General features: G+C 41.1%; 1 protein-coding gene across 1 annotated transcript in view; it reads right to left on the minus strand.

Annotated features, from left to right (window-relative positions):
- Positions 1–12,332, minus strand: part of LOC126355886 (tyrosine decarboxylase-like) — a 519,636-nt gene extending 507,304 nt beyond the window's left edge. Inside the window, exon 1 of the mRNA XM_050006388.1 lies at positions 12,213–12,332. The gene's annotated coding sequence lies outside the window, so the exon portion shown is untranslated. The remainder of the gene's footprint in view (positions 1–12,212) is intronic.
- Positions 12,333–12,422: the final 90 nt, after the last annotated feature.

Here is a 12,422-nt window from a genome sequence, read left to right on the forward strand (position 1 = left end):
AATTTTCCAATTTCCTGAACCCATGCTGCTCTCTGCACAGAAGCTTTTCCCTCTCAAGGATATTTATTGTATTCGAACTGAGAATATGTTCAAAGTTTTTGTAGCAAAGCAAAGGTTACGGATATTGATCAGTAATTTTGCGAGTAAGTTCTTCTACCCTTGTTATATACAGGAGTCACCTGCGCTTTCTCCCAGGCACTTGGGACTTTGGTCTGGGCTAGAAATTCGCAATAAATTCAAGCTAATTGAGTGGTTGGCGTTGTTGAGTACTCTTTGTAAACCTTAACTGGGATCCCACCAGGCTTATTTGCTTCAACTCTTTCAGTTGTTTTTCTACGCCAGGGATGCGTATTACTGTGTCCTCCATACTGGAGTCTGTGCGGTGTCCAAACGACGGTACGTTTGTACGATTCTCCTGCGTAAACGAAGTCATAAATGCGAAATTTAAAACTTCAGCTTTACTTTTGCTATCGTCTACTGCCACACCAGACTGGTCAACCAGTGACCGGATAGAAACTTCAGGCCCACTTAGAGATTTTATTGGCACCAGAATTTTCTCAGGTTCTCGGCAAGATCTTTTGCTGATATGTGACGGTGGTAGTTGTATGCTTCACTCATAGATCGTTTTCAGCCACACGAATTTCTATTAACTTTTGCCTGTCGTTTTTTGCGCGTTCCCTTCTGAACCGAAACTGCAACAGCTTTTGCTTTCTCAGCATTTTTCGAATTCCGTTGCTAAACCACACTGGGTCTTTTCCGCCCTTAATCCGCTTGCTCAGCACGTACATCCACAGACCATAATTTACAGTCCGTTTAAATTTTGCCCATAATTCCCCTACGCCCATCCTACAAATCATTGTCCAAGTGGAATGCTCACAACTGTCTATCCGCTCTTTCTAGCAGAAATACTCTCGTAGTCTTCTTGATTGATTTATTAATTTTAGTAACCAAAGTCGCTATGATGACATTATGATCACAAATCCCTGTCTCTATACTAACGCTGTCGTGAAGGTCAGGCCTGTTTGTAGCTAAAAGGCCAAAATTTTTCCAATACATTTAGGCTATCAAACTAGCTGCTCAAGCCAGATTTCGGAAATCGTTTTCAAAAGAACTTCGCTAGACTGTCTGTCTGTATCATGTGCAATGACTCCATAGACGTCCAAGTCTACATTCCGTAGGCTAAAGCCACCTCCAACTAATGCTGCATGATCTAGGCATTTTCGACGCTACTGACCGTAGACGTTCTTCCAGTGACTAAAACCGTCACAGCGCAGTTGGGTGGCCTGTAAAAACATTCAATAGTTAACCTGATTTCATCTAGAATTTGTGTGCATGAACATATAATTTCACTGTCACATGCAAATTCGACCTCAATAGAGACTATATTTGTCTTCCTTGTATCGCCCATTATTCGAGCTTTGTGAACTTTTTTTTCGCACTCTTGTGTTGTATAAACAAACCCATGACAATGTGTGCAACATTTTATTGAGTCTTCACTGTTCCTTCACATAATACAACGTGGTATGGGTCAAATACCAAGGTATTGCGCTAGAAGCCTTCGTATAAAACTTATTTTGGCATCTGCCTCCCCTACAGCTAGATTTATGTGGTCTTTAGACATCATGTCGTTTTAGATAATTACTCTTGGATACTGAAACTCGCACCACTCCATCTTTCGGCTTATAGCACAGCAACCACTTGAGATGTTCAAGAAAGAATAGGCGGTCTCGGTTGCAAAATGTTTATTTATTTAATTTACGACGCGTTTCACTCTCACAGGAGCATCATCAGACAACGTGTTTTGGAATTTTTTTTTCTATATTGGAAATTTGTGGTAAGGTTTTATGGGACCAAACTGCTGAAGTCATTGGTCCCTAAGCTTCCACACTACTTGCTCTAACTTAAACTAACTTACGCTAAGGACAACACACACATACACCTATGCCCGAAGGAGGACGCGAACCTGCGACTTGGGGAGCTGCGTGAACCGTGGCAAGACGCCCCAGACCGCGCGGCTACCCGCGGTCAGACAACGTCTAAAATCACTTGCGGACCACTGGGAAGTGTACAGAATGTCCCGCAGTCACATAAAATGGCACATTCTGTAAATTTTACTGGATGACGTGCCATTTTTTGTGGTTTCGGGACTTTCTGTACACTTCCCACTGGTCCTCGAGTATCTTTACCCGATGTCTGATGATGCTCCTGTGAGAGTGAAACGCATCGCAAATTAAATAAATAAAAAACCATTTTGCAACTGAGTCTGCCTATTCTTTCTTGAACTCTTGGATAATTGTAGCTGTAACGGATTCTAGTAATTCACAACCGATCGAATAATCAAACAATATTGGGCTTCGTGTAGTACGACACAATAACTGTACGGGGACAACAGTGATAGCCACATATATTTTAAAAAAATTAATGATTCATACATAACATTACTTTTACGTTCTTAAATGACCAGTTTTAGTCGTATCAAATAACCGTCTTCAGATGAGGACCAGTTAGTGGGTTGTCCTCAACGTGGCTAAGAAACAAAAGCATCCAGAAACACGTATGTAATTCGTAAGTGACTACTAGATATCTCGAGTGGCGGACCCGCCAATATTAAACGATGCAGGAAGAAGTAACTGCAGAATGGGTGGGTCAAGAAAATTCAGGGACTTCGAATGTGGACTATTCGTTGGATGTAACTAATACAACAGGGACACTTCAATCCTTCTAAGACTTCCCAAGTCGATTGTAGATATTATGTGATTATGAAGAAGAAACGCGAAGGAACAGCCACAGCTAAAACAAGATCAGACAGACCCCCAAGTGCAAACGGACATGGACTGTCGAGCATTGAGAAGGAATGTTGCAAAAATTGCTTTAAATCACCCGCAAAAATCACCCGTGATTTCCACAGTCTTCCATCAGTCGACCTAGAACAATGTCCTTCGGTAGGGAGTTAAAAAGAAGGCGTACAGTCATAGTGAAGCTCCTCAAAATTCACACATTTCTATAGTCACTGTTAAGCGACACTTGAGGTAGTGCAAAAAGCAACGGCTCTGAACAGAGGGTGAGTGGAAGCAAGTGACTGGGAGTGATGCTGTACCCTGTGGCAACATGATGGAAGCATCTAGGGTTGGCGAATGGCTGGGAAATGCTTTCTACCATCACATGTAGTGCCAACAGTGAAATACGGATGTGATGATCTTACAGTATTCGAGCGTTTTTCGTGGTTAGGTATGGTCTCCTCATTGCACTTAAGAAAACGTTAAATTCGGAAGGATATGAATATATTTTACAGAATTGTGAACTGCTTGCAGCAGAGGAACAGTTCTGAGACGATCATTGTCTGTAACTGCGTAACAACGCTCCCAGACATAAAGGAGCATCTGCAAGGCAATAGTTTGTGGAAAATAACATTCTTGAAATGAAGTGGCCCGCCCAGAATCATGATCTGAAATCAGTGGAACGCCTTTGGGACGAGTTAGAACGTCAACATCGCACCAGGCTCCAGCCTTCAACATCACCACTTTCTCTCGTTTCCGTTCTTGAGGAAGAATGGGCTGCCATAACCTCCACAGCCATTTAGACACTTCATTTAAAGTTTCCCCAACAAAGTTAAAAAATGTTAAAATCTGTGTGAATTCCTGAGGGACCAAACTGCTGAGGTCATCGGTCCCTAGACTTACACACTACTTAAACTAACTTACTCTAAGAACAACGCACACACTCATGCCCGAGCGAGGACTCGAACCTCCGGTGGGCGCGTCCGCGGAATCCGTGACATGGCGCCTCAAACCGCACGGCCACTCCGCGCGGCCAACAAATTTCAAACCGTCATAAAAACGAAGGGGGACTCACTCCATATTAATGTGCGGACGATTGTGATCAGATAGTGTATGTTGCATATTAATCTGATGTTCAGTCTTTTTGCCCGTTAACACACATTACATTACTTCACATTTATTAACGATATTAGACAGCTACCAGTCTTTAGATATGGCACTGATTGTTCTGGTGTACTTCTGAAGGTCCTAACAATTAGCTAACTACATGATTTTCCCGTACACAACACCATCGTCTGTGAGAGCTCACAGAGAGCTAAACTCGAAGTTTGCCAAATCGTTTACACACAGGGCTTAACACGACGATACCTGCGAACTCCGAAGGCTTGTAGAGGGTTCACTGAGAACAAACTTAGGATAAGAATCCAAATCTTGAACAACATCCAACAGCGCTACAGAACGTCGAGGTTAAAGTGCCCAACGCCTGCTGCTAGGCTGCTCATTCAGCAGCAAACACGAGTTTGTGCTCAGTGGTTCTAGGGTGTCGCTTTGTACTCAGTAGCCCGTAAGCGTTGCTTTGTGCTCAGTAGCAGTACAGGGTTGTTTTACGCTTACTGGCTATACATTGTAGTTTTGTCATGGTGGGGACGGGAGGGACGAGTTCGATGCCATCTATTAACATTAATGTTATCAAACCCACTGCAAAAAGTTTTACTTCGCTCCATTGACGATCAAACTCACGTTCGCTGCCGAAGGGGTGGCTTTGTGGCAGGTGTCAATTGCTGGTCTCTATCGTCGTTGCATGTCACTAGAAGGCACTGACTACATACTAAATTAGTTCCTCAAGATACACTATCTCTCGGCGTTTGTTCGCATCGTTTTGTTATGCACACTGTGTAACGTGGACATTAACGTCCCTCAGCATTTCCTTGAAGTACGATGCATATGCATACATTTCTACCGTGTGGAGTAGTGAACGGCGTTCCAAGAGAATGAATACATGAATATGCCCCTGATAAAATGCATAAACACCAAAGAAATAAGAGTGTTTAAGTAGAGAGACTCAAATGTGAAACTTAGATTCTCCATGTTTATTTTACTGACGAAAATCACAGCTGAATAAAACTCTACAGGAAACAAAAAGTCAATAATTTCTTCATTACTATGGAGTGTGATTCAGGTTTCTGATGCCGCCTGTCAGCTCGACAAATGAAGAGTGGAAATGTCAAATGTCCTAAATGCTGTTTTTTCACAAAACGTGTTCTCGGTGCTCAGATGCCTGTCCCTAGGCTTATCCCAAGTGCCGAAACATGGAGAAAATGCCTCCCACATTCATTACTAGATGGCGCACGGTCTTTGTGCAAAGCAGACGTAACGTGCATCACGGTAATCTCCATTTAGTTGATGTACAGCTTACGTGGCAATCAGAGTGCATGTAAGTACTGTTTGTATCAATAAAATGTCTTTGTAATGGAAGGAGGCAATTCAAGTTCGGAAAGCAGTAAAGGAAGTTGGAGAAATGAACAGACAAAACAACTCACGCGTGGAAAATATTTAAAAAGATACTCCTTCCTCATCAACACAAGGAGTTCTACAGTGAACTTTACATCTTGTCACAAGAATGGAGTTGTCTTACAAACAAAAGTCAACACTCAAAGATATTTTTTTGAATTTAATTTTGTTATTATTTTACAAAAAATTAAAAGCTATGAGGAATGGTTTTTGTTGACTACAGTTCCATAAGTTTAAATATTACTTCTGTATTTTTGTACGTCCATTATTACAAATAAAATGTTGTGCAACAATATTAATGACATCTGATACAAAAACTTTCTTATTGGCACTCAGGACACATTAATTCTCTGAGATGGCACCTAAATCGTTCTTAACAAATAATTTACTTTCTAATTCGTCTCATCATTTTTGCAGTAATGACAAACATACGTTGTTGTTTGATTCTCCAGTCTTCAACTAGTAGAGCCACGGAAATACCATTGTAAACTACTCGATATGAAACCTTTCTTGTTGCTGTAACAAAAAAAAACTTATAAAAGTGACTGTAGCTGTGTGACAGTCTATGTGTTGCTGATCAAAGTTAACAGAAAACCGTGTTGTATGCTAGTATCCAAATATAACGGCACGATACAACCGAGTAAAAGAGATAAAAGAAATAGCTGCAATCTGGTCAGATCTAAGAGAAGGAGTAACAAAAGTCTCCACTTTTATGTTTTTCGTTTCGCAAATAATACATTGTTTACGAGTTTTTTTTGTTAAGTACAAAAGTGACTTTCGAACGCATCTTCACCAGTCAGAATTTCTATTGTGTTGTTCGTTGTCATTCATCCTACCATCGCACAAAAATTTCCGACTACACGAAATATCCCGATATTCGACTTTTTTTGGTCTCTATTGATTAGGCTGTTACGACACCACCATAGTCGGCTGTTTCGAGAACATAATTAATTTATATATGCCCGTGAAGGTAATCAAAGGAAGACTTTTGTAAAAGTTACGCTAAATCTAATTACGTTGAAAATTTGACCCCAACTTAGCCCTGCCATGCGCAATAGTTTCATAATCGGAAGGCCTGACGAATATAATTACGTAATAGTTTATTTTATGTTGTTAAAATTCACAAAATTGTTAGGTAAAATTTTACGAAAACGTTACTTTTACAATTCTTAAGTGGTCGACTAAGCTGTTGGCGTAATAAGGGCAGCCAATGAAGGCAAAAGAATGGAGTGTGGAAAATAATTCATGCAGTAGCAAATTTCTGTACACTGGTAGGAGGGATTGGTACGAACACCATACTAGAAATTCTGACTGGTAGAGACTGAGTGTGGGAATGGGTGTGCGTTTGAAGGTAATTTGTGTACGTTTTTCTTGAGTAACCTGAAAAACCTCTAGCAAAAACGTATCCCGGTACAAAATTTAACCACTTTAAATTTCCTACAGAAACGTCTTTTTAACTTTTTTTCTATTAGACAAGTAGTTAGAGCGTAGCGAACGAAAGAATATAAAAATCTCGCGCGTGGTTTTTGAAGTCCAGATATAACACTACAGGATACATAAAACGACAGCGGTAGGGCACCTAAGTCACCTTGTATATGCATAACTAAGTAGAACGAACAATTAGGAAAAAGTGATTCTGTAACTAAAAAGTATTGTAAATTGTTACAGCAATAAAATTAAATAGATAAATGAAAATGACTTGGGTTACAAAGTGTTATTATACCTGTCCGTTGATGTGAAGCTATCTTTGTTTACATCTTATGACGATGCCACTTTGTGGTAAGAACTTATGTGACCAAACTGCTTGGGTCATCGGTCCCTAAGCTTACACACTACTTAATCTAACTTAAACTAACTTACGCTATGGACAAAAAACACACACCCATGCTCGAAGGAGGACTCGAACCTGTGACGGGAGGAGCCGCAAGGACCGTGGCAAGACGCCCTAGGCCGCGCGGCAACCCCGCTCGTCGATGCCACTTTGGCTTAATCATATTAGGATAACATAAGACGTCTCCAGTTATATAATCATATATGTTTTATCATATGTTTAAGGTCATGTTGTTTGTATACATGAAATTCATTGCTTTTTAATTTACTGTTATCTTAACAGGTTTGAAAACGGTCATTATGAACCTACAATTTGTTAATCATCATTGATTGCAGTTGCAGAAAGAGAGGAGATACGTAACTCACATATCATCAGGGAATTGTTTGTAGGTCCTGAACTGCGTCTTTATAAAACATGGAAAGTAAAATACAGATTTAGGTTCCTCTCTATTCTTCATTACCTTTGTGGCAGTCTGACTACATCGGTCGCCCATGTGCCTTTGTTACTCCCTCCTCCCAAATAATGAGGCTACGGTGATGTGAAGAAAAATGTTGTAGAGAGTCTGAATTAAGCTGTAAGTTAGGATAAAACTCGTACTAATTTGTGTGACAACTGGTTTAGTGAAGTAATGAGCCGCCACGCAGGAATTCGACTAGATGAGGAACTTTTGAGGAACTTAGTACCTCGCAGCAGCAGCGTGCCGGGACCAATGAGACAGCAGCGTGCGTGGTGACGTCAGCATGACTATGAGTCTATGGGCAAAGAATGTCCAGAGACCAACGCCTTTCAATGAATATTTGATTTAAAAATGCATGAGTCACTAACTGCATTATATACTTACCGAGGGGACGTTAACTATACTGACTGCACCAGGCCCTTTTATGAGTATGTGAACGAAATTGAAGTTAATATTGATTCAGATATTTAGAGGATAGCTAGGGAACTACGAGTGCTTGAAACAATCTAACAGAATATACGTTGAAGTGTGTTATTCACTCAATAGTTAGAGGAAGTATGAGTGACAGTATGGGTTTCCAAGCTATTACATGCGGTCAAGGCTTTCATTAATCAGAAGAGTGTTACGTGAACTGGAGAGGAAACATTTACTCTGTAGAATCCATGGAGACTCTTCGGACTTTAAACTTTTACGTAATGAAGACTTTTGTTTTACATGCAGTCAGAAACACAATTGCGGTCGTAAATAGTTTAGTGACCTGTCCACTATCTGTTTTACGTGATTTTGGTTATTTGTATATAGACGGCAGATTTTACTATTATTTAAGTGGTCAGGAAATGGAGGTTGGAACAGTCATCAATCAGGTAACGTTTCCAGCCATAACCCTATTAAATAAAAGGAGACATACGGCACATCTATTAACCCTTTGAGTGAACGGCTAAATATACGAGTATATACAACTGGTTTTAATGCTGCTTTATTATTTTATTTACTACAAGCAATCTATTGTACTGGTATTAACACTTTCATAACAGTTTCTCTGTTAAGTAAGGACACAAGTTTTATGTTTCTAAGTCGATAGGCTTGAGATACCGGCGAGCAAGTGAGTAATGGTATAAATATTTTGCGATGGCTTTCGAGGCGCTGTTCTTAGGAGCTGGTTTTGTCTTCAGCTGGCATTTGTCAAATGGTTAAAATGGATCTGAGCACTATGGGACTTAAACGCTATGCTCATCAGTCCCCTAGAACTTAGAACTACTTAAACCTAACGAACCTAAGGACATCACACTCATCCATGCCCGAGGCAGGATTCAAACCTGCGACCGTAGCGGCCTCGTGGCTCCAGACTGTAGCGCCTAGAATCGCACGGCTACTCCGGCCGGCTGGCATTTGTCACCTGTGGATTTATTACTGTGATATCTTTTGATATAACCAACGGTAAGTTCAACTCACAGTAACATTTCATGAGTTTAACACATCTAAAATCAATGCGGAGTCGTTTGTAAGCGTATTTATAGCTATTTTCTTGAGCATCGCATATGTAAGGAAACAGATACTCGTGAATTCAGTTCTCATTTACATCTAATTTTACTGATTCTCTTTCCAAGCATTTATTCCGATGGGCGGGGCTGCTATTATGGTTAACTGGATTTGGCGTATTAATTTTAAGGGGTGGCCGGATTCCCTTCATGCTGCCACCCCATACCCCCCTCGGAGGGAATGTGTGCATCCCAACTGTCTGCGTCTAGTGTAATCCATGGAATAGTGCGAACGTGTGTCAAATGTGTGCGAGTCGTGTAACTGAGGCGGAACATGGGAACCAGTCCGGTATTCACTTAGCGAGGTGTGGAAAACCACATAAAAACCACATCCAGACTGGCTGGCACACCGGCCCTCGTCGTTAATCCGCTGAGCGGATTCCATCGGGGACCTGGCGAGCCTACCCGAGTTCAGGAAGAAGCGCGTTAGCACTCTCGGCTACCCTGGTGGGTCATCCAAGTTTACTGATTATATGCTGTAAGATTCTAATGAACAATGAACATTGCAGATAATATTGCTTCACAGCTTGTCTCAAAAACGTTAGCTGCTGAGATAGCACAATTTTTTTCCACTGATTGTACACGTGTAGGATGATTACTGATAATATGCAACATTACAAAAACAGTTTAGGCACATACGTCAATGTAATAGGCATAGCACTTACTCATTTTTGGTTGTTTTTTATAGTTAGAGGGATCATACTGCCAGTGGTGAATATTCTTTTAGATATATAAGAATGACTTAATGAAGATGGCATAGTTCCACGACAGATGAGGTACTGGCTGACTGTGCAATTAACTACTGGGAAGAGATTACAGAAGAGCACGCCGAAATTCAGAATTTGATACAGGCTCTGATGCAGACGATGTAGGTATTGTTTGTACAGTTTCAAACACTACTACAGTAACAGATATAGGTCTTAGTAATACATCCTCAAGTGAAGCAGTGGATGAGACGTCTGCGACAGATGCAGGAGGTAAGGTAGACTGTCGGCCTATTCTTGAAGAGGCATTTCGTTAAAGTCATGAAATAGTCTCATACTGATTTGGCTGCAAATTTGGATTGATACGTATGGTCTAAATTTCATTCAGAATCCCAGTCCTTCAAGAGATTTCTTTCCCCTCAGGCCGTATGTTTACTAACAGAAGAGGACATTGCTAATTTCCTACTGATTTTTTGGGTTCCATACCTTAGTCAGTAAAAACCAAACCCTAATAGGATCATTTTCTTGTGCATCTTTCCATCTGTTCGACTATTAAAAACCCATTTTATCAAGAACGGGTACATGGATAAAGCTGAAATTTATGTGATATACTAACATCTACGGTCCCTCGGTGGCGTAAAAAATTGAAGCTTCTACGTCAATGCAGTCGAAACTTACAGCCATTTATGTCACGTATTTTAATACTCACAAAGTGACTCTCCAAAGCCCATAGGATACTTTCTGTTGACCTAAAATCACGAAATTTAGTAAAAAGGGAGGTTTCATAGTATAAACAACAGAAAAAGTCGGAAAACTGTAAAATTGTAATTACGTGACAGCAAAAATATTTGTCATTTCTTGTCTGACACTCTACTTGTTTGACCATCCGTTAAGACCTCTTTTTGTTAGGAAAAAGTAGACATATCACGTTGAAATTTATGTCATATACTAAGGTGTACGGTCACTTGGCGGTGTAAGAAATTGAAGCTTCTACGTCAGTGCACTGAAAAGATATGGTCATTTACGTCACATATTTTGACACTCACAAACTCACTCATCAAAACCTATAGAGTACTACTCTTTGACCTAGAACCATGAAATTTGCCAAGGAAAAACTTTTCTTTTTCTCATTTGCTACCCGACAGTCTGTCTGTTTGTCCGTTTGTTAAGACCGCCTTTTTCTCAGGACAGGGTAAAAGTATCAAGTTGAAAGTTGTGCCACATGCTGAGGTCTACGGTATTTTGGTGGTGTAAAAGATTTAAGCTTCTAAGTAAATTCAGTCAAAAGATATGGCCATTTATGTCACATATTTCGATACTGGGGAGGTCACTCATTAAAATTAATTTTTATTTGTGGGACGTCCACAACTGTTCTGCAACATATTCGTGGTTAACAAATGTGCCATAGTTGTAAACTAGTTTACTGACCGAACTCTTGCACGACAGAAACCACTATACACTACCACGGTTTTGGAGTCTTAGCCCCATCATCAGGTGTATCTGAAACCTAGCAGTAATAGAACGCCATGTCCATGCCCTAACAACTAATAGGCAAACACATACCGTTGGTGAACCGATAGACGTTTGCCTATTAGTAGTTAGGGCATGGACATGACATCCTACTACCCCTAGATTTCCCACACACCTCATGATTGGTATAAGACCCCGAAACCATAGTAGTGTATAGCGACCTCTGTCGTGCAAGACTTGGGTCAATAAAGTATTTTACAACTGTGGCGGAATTGTTTGCCATGAATATGTCACTCATTAAAGGCAATAGCGTATTTCCCAGTGGCCTATAATCATTAAATTTTGCAGGAAGCAAGGTTTCACAGTACAAGTGAAGAAAAAAATTATAAAATAGTTAATTTGCAATTATATAATGCCAAAAAGAAATCATTTGTTATCCGACTCGAAACCTGAAACTGAAACATTCTCAAAAGTCTTGGAATCTTACCAGTATCAGTGTCGATAAGAGGAAAACATCGCCTGGTGTCTCGAACCCCGGAATGGACGAACTGTCTATGCACGTCAAGTTTGTATGGAACCTACTTGCACCTGGCCAAGTTTTTCAAACCTTTTCAGAACAGTTTTTGTGCTCCTGTTCGACTGGTATGAAATTTATCACCTCATAACTCATAGTAGATTTAGAAATACGTAATAAATTGAGCAGCTTTCATTGGTTACTGTTCGCAAAGAGTACGTAAGGACACGTATTTCATTGTTATGGTGGATAATACATTTTGTCACTCTAACAGTGAAAATGCAAAGTCACAGATTCAGCTTACAGACAATAATATGGTCGAGACAGAAACATTTTCGCAGTTGAGTTCCAGTGGCAGCAGCCTAACGCGGCAGCGACTGCAAGTGGTGGTCCAGCGCAGGGCACAGTACCTGTTGCTGGTGCGGTATTGTCGGAGGCGGTGGCGGCGTCAGCTGTGGCGCGTTGCTGGGGCGCAGAGCAACTGGTGGAGGCGGCGCCGCTGCAGCCCCTGTGCCTCGGCGTCGCCCCACGCCACCCCCCGTGCTCGCGCAGACTCGCGCCGCCCCGGCCGCCGCCACCCGCTTCCCCATTGGCTGAGCGCGACGTCTCGGCACAGCGGC

This window comes from Schistocerca gregaria, chromosome 3 (assembly GCF_023897955.1).
Source record: "Schistocerca gregaria isolate iqSchGreg1 chromosome 3, iqSchGreg1.2, whole genome shotgun sequence".
NCBI classification, from domain to species: domain Eukaryota; kingdom Metazoa; phylum Arthropoda; class Insecta; order Orthoptera; family Acrididae; genus Schistocerca; species Schistocerca gregaria.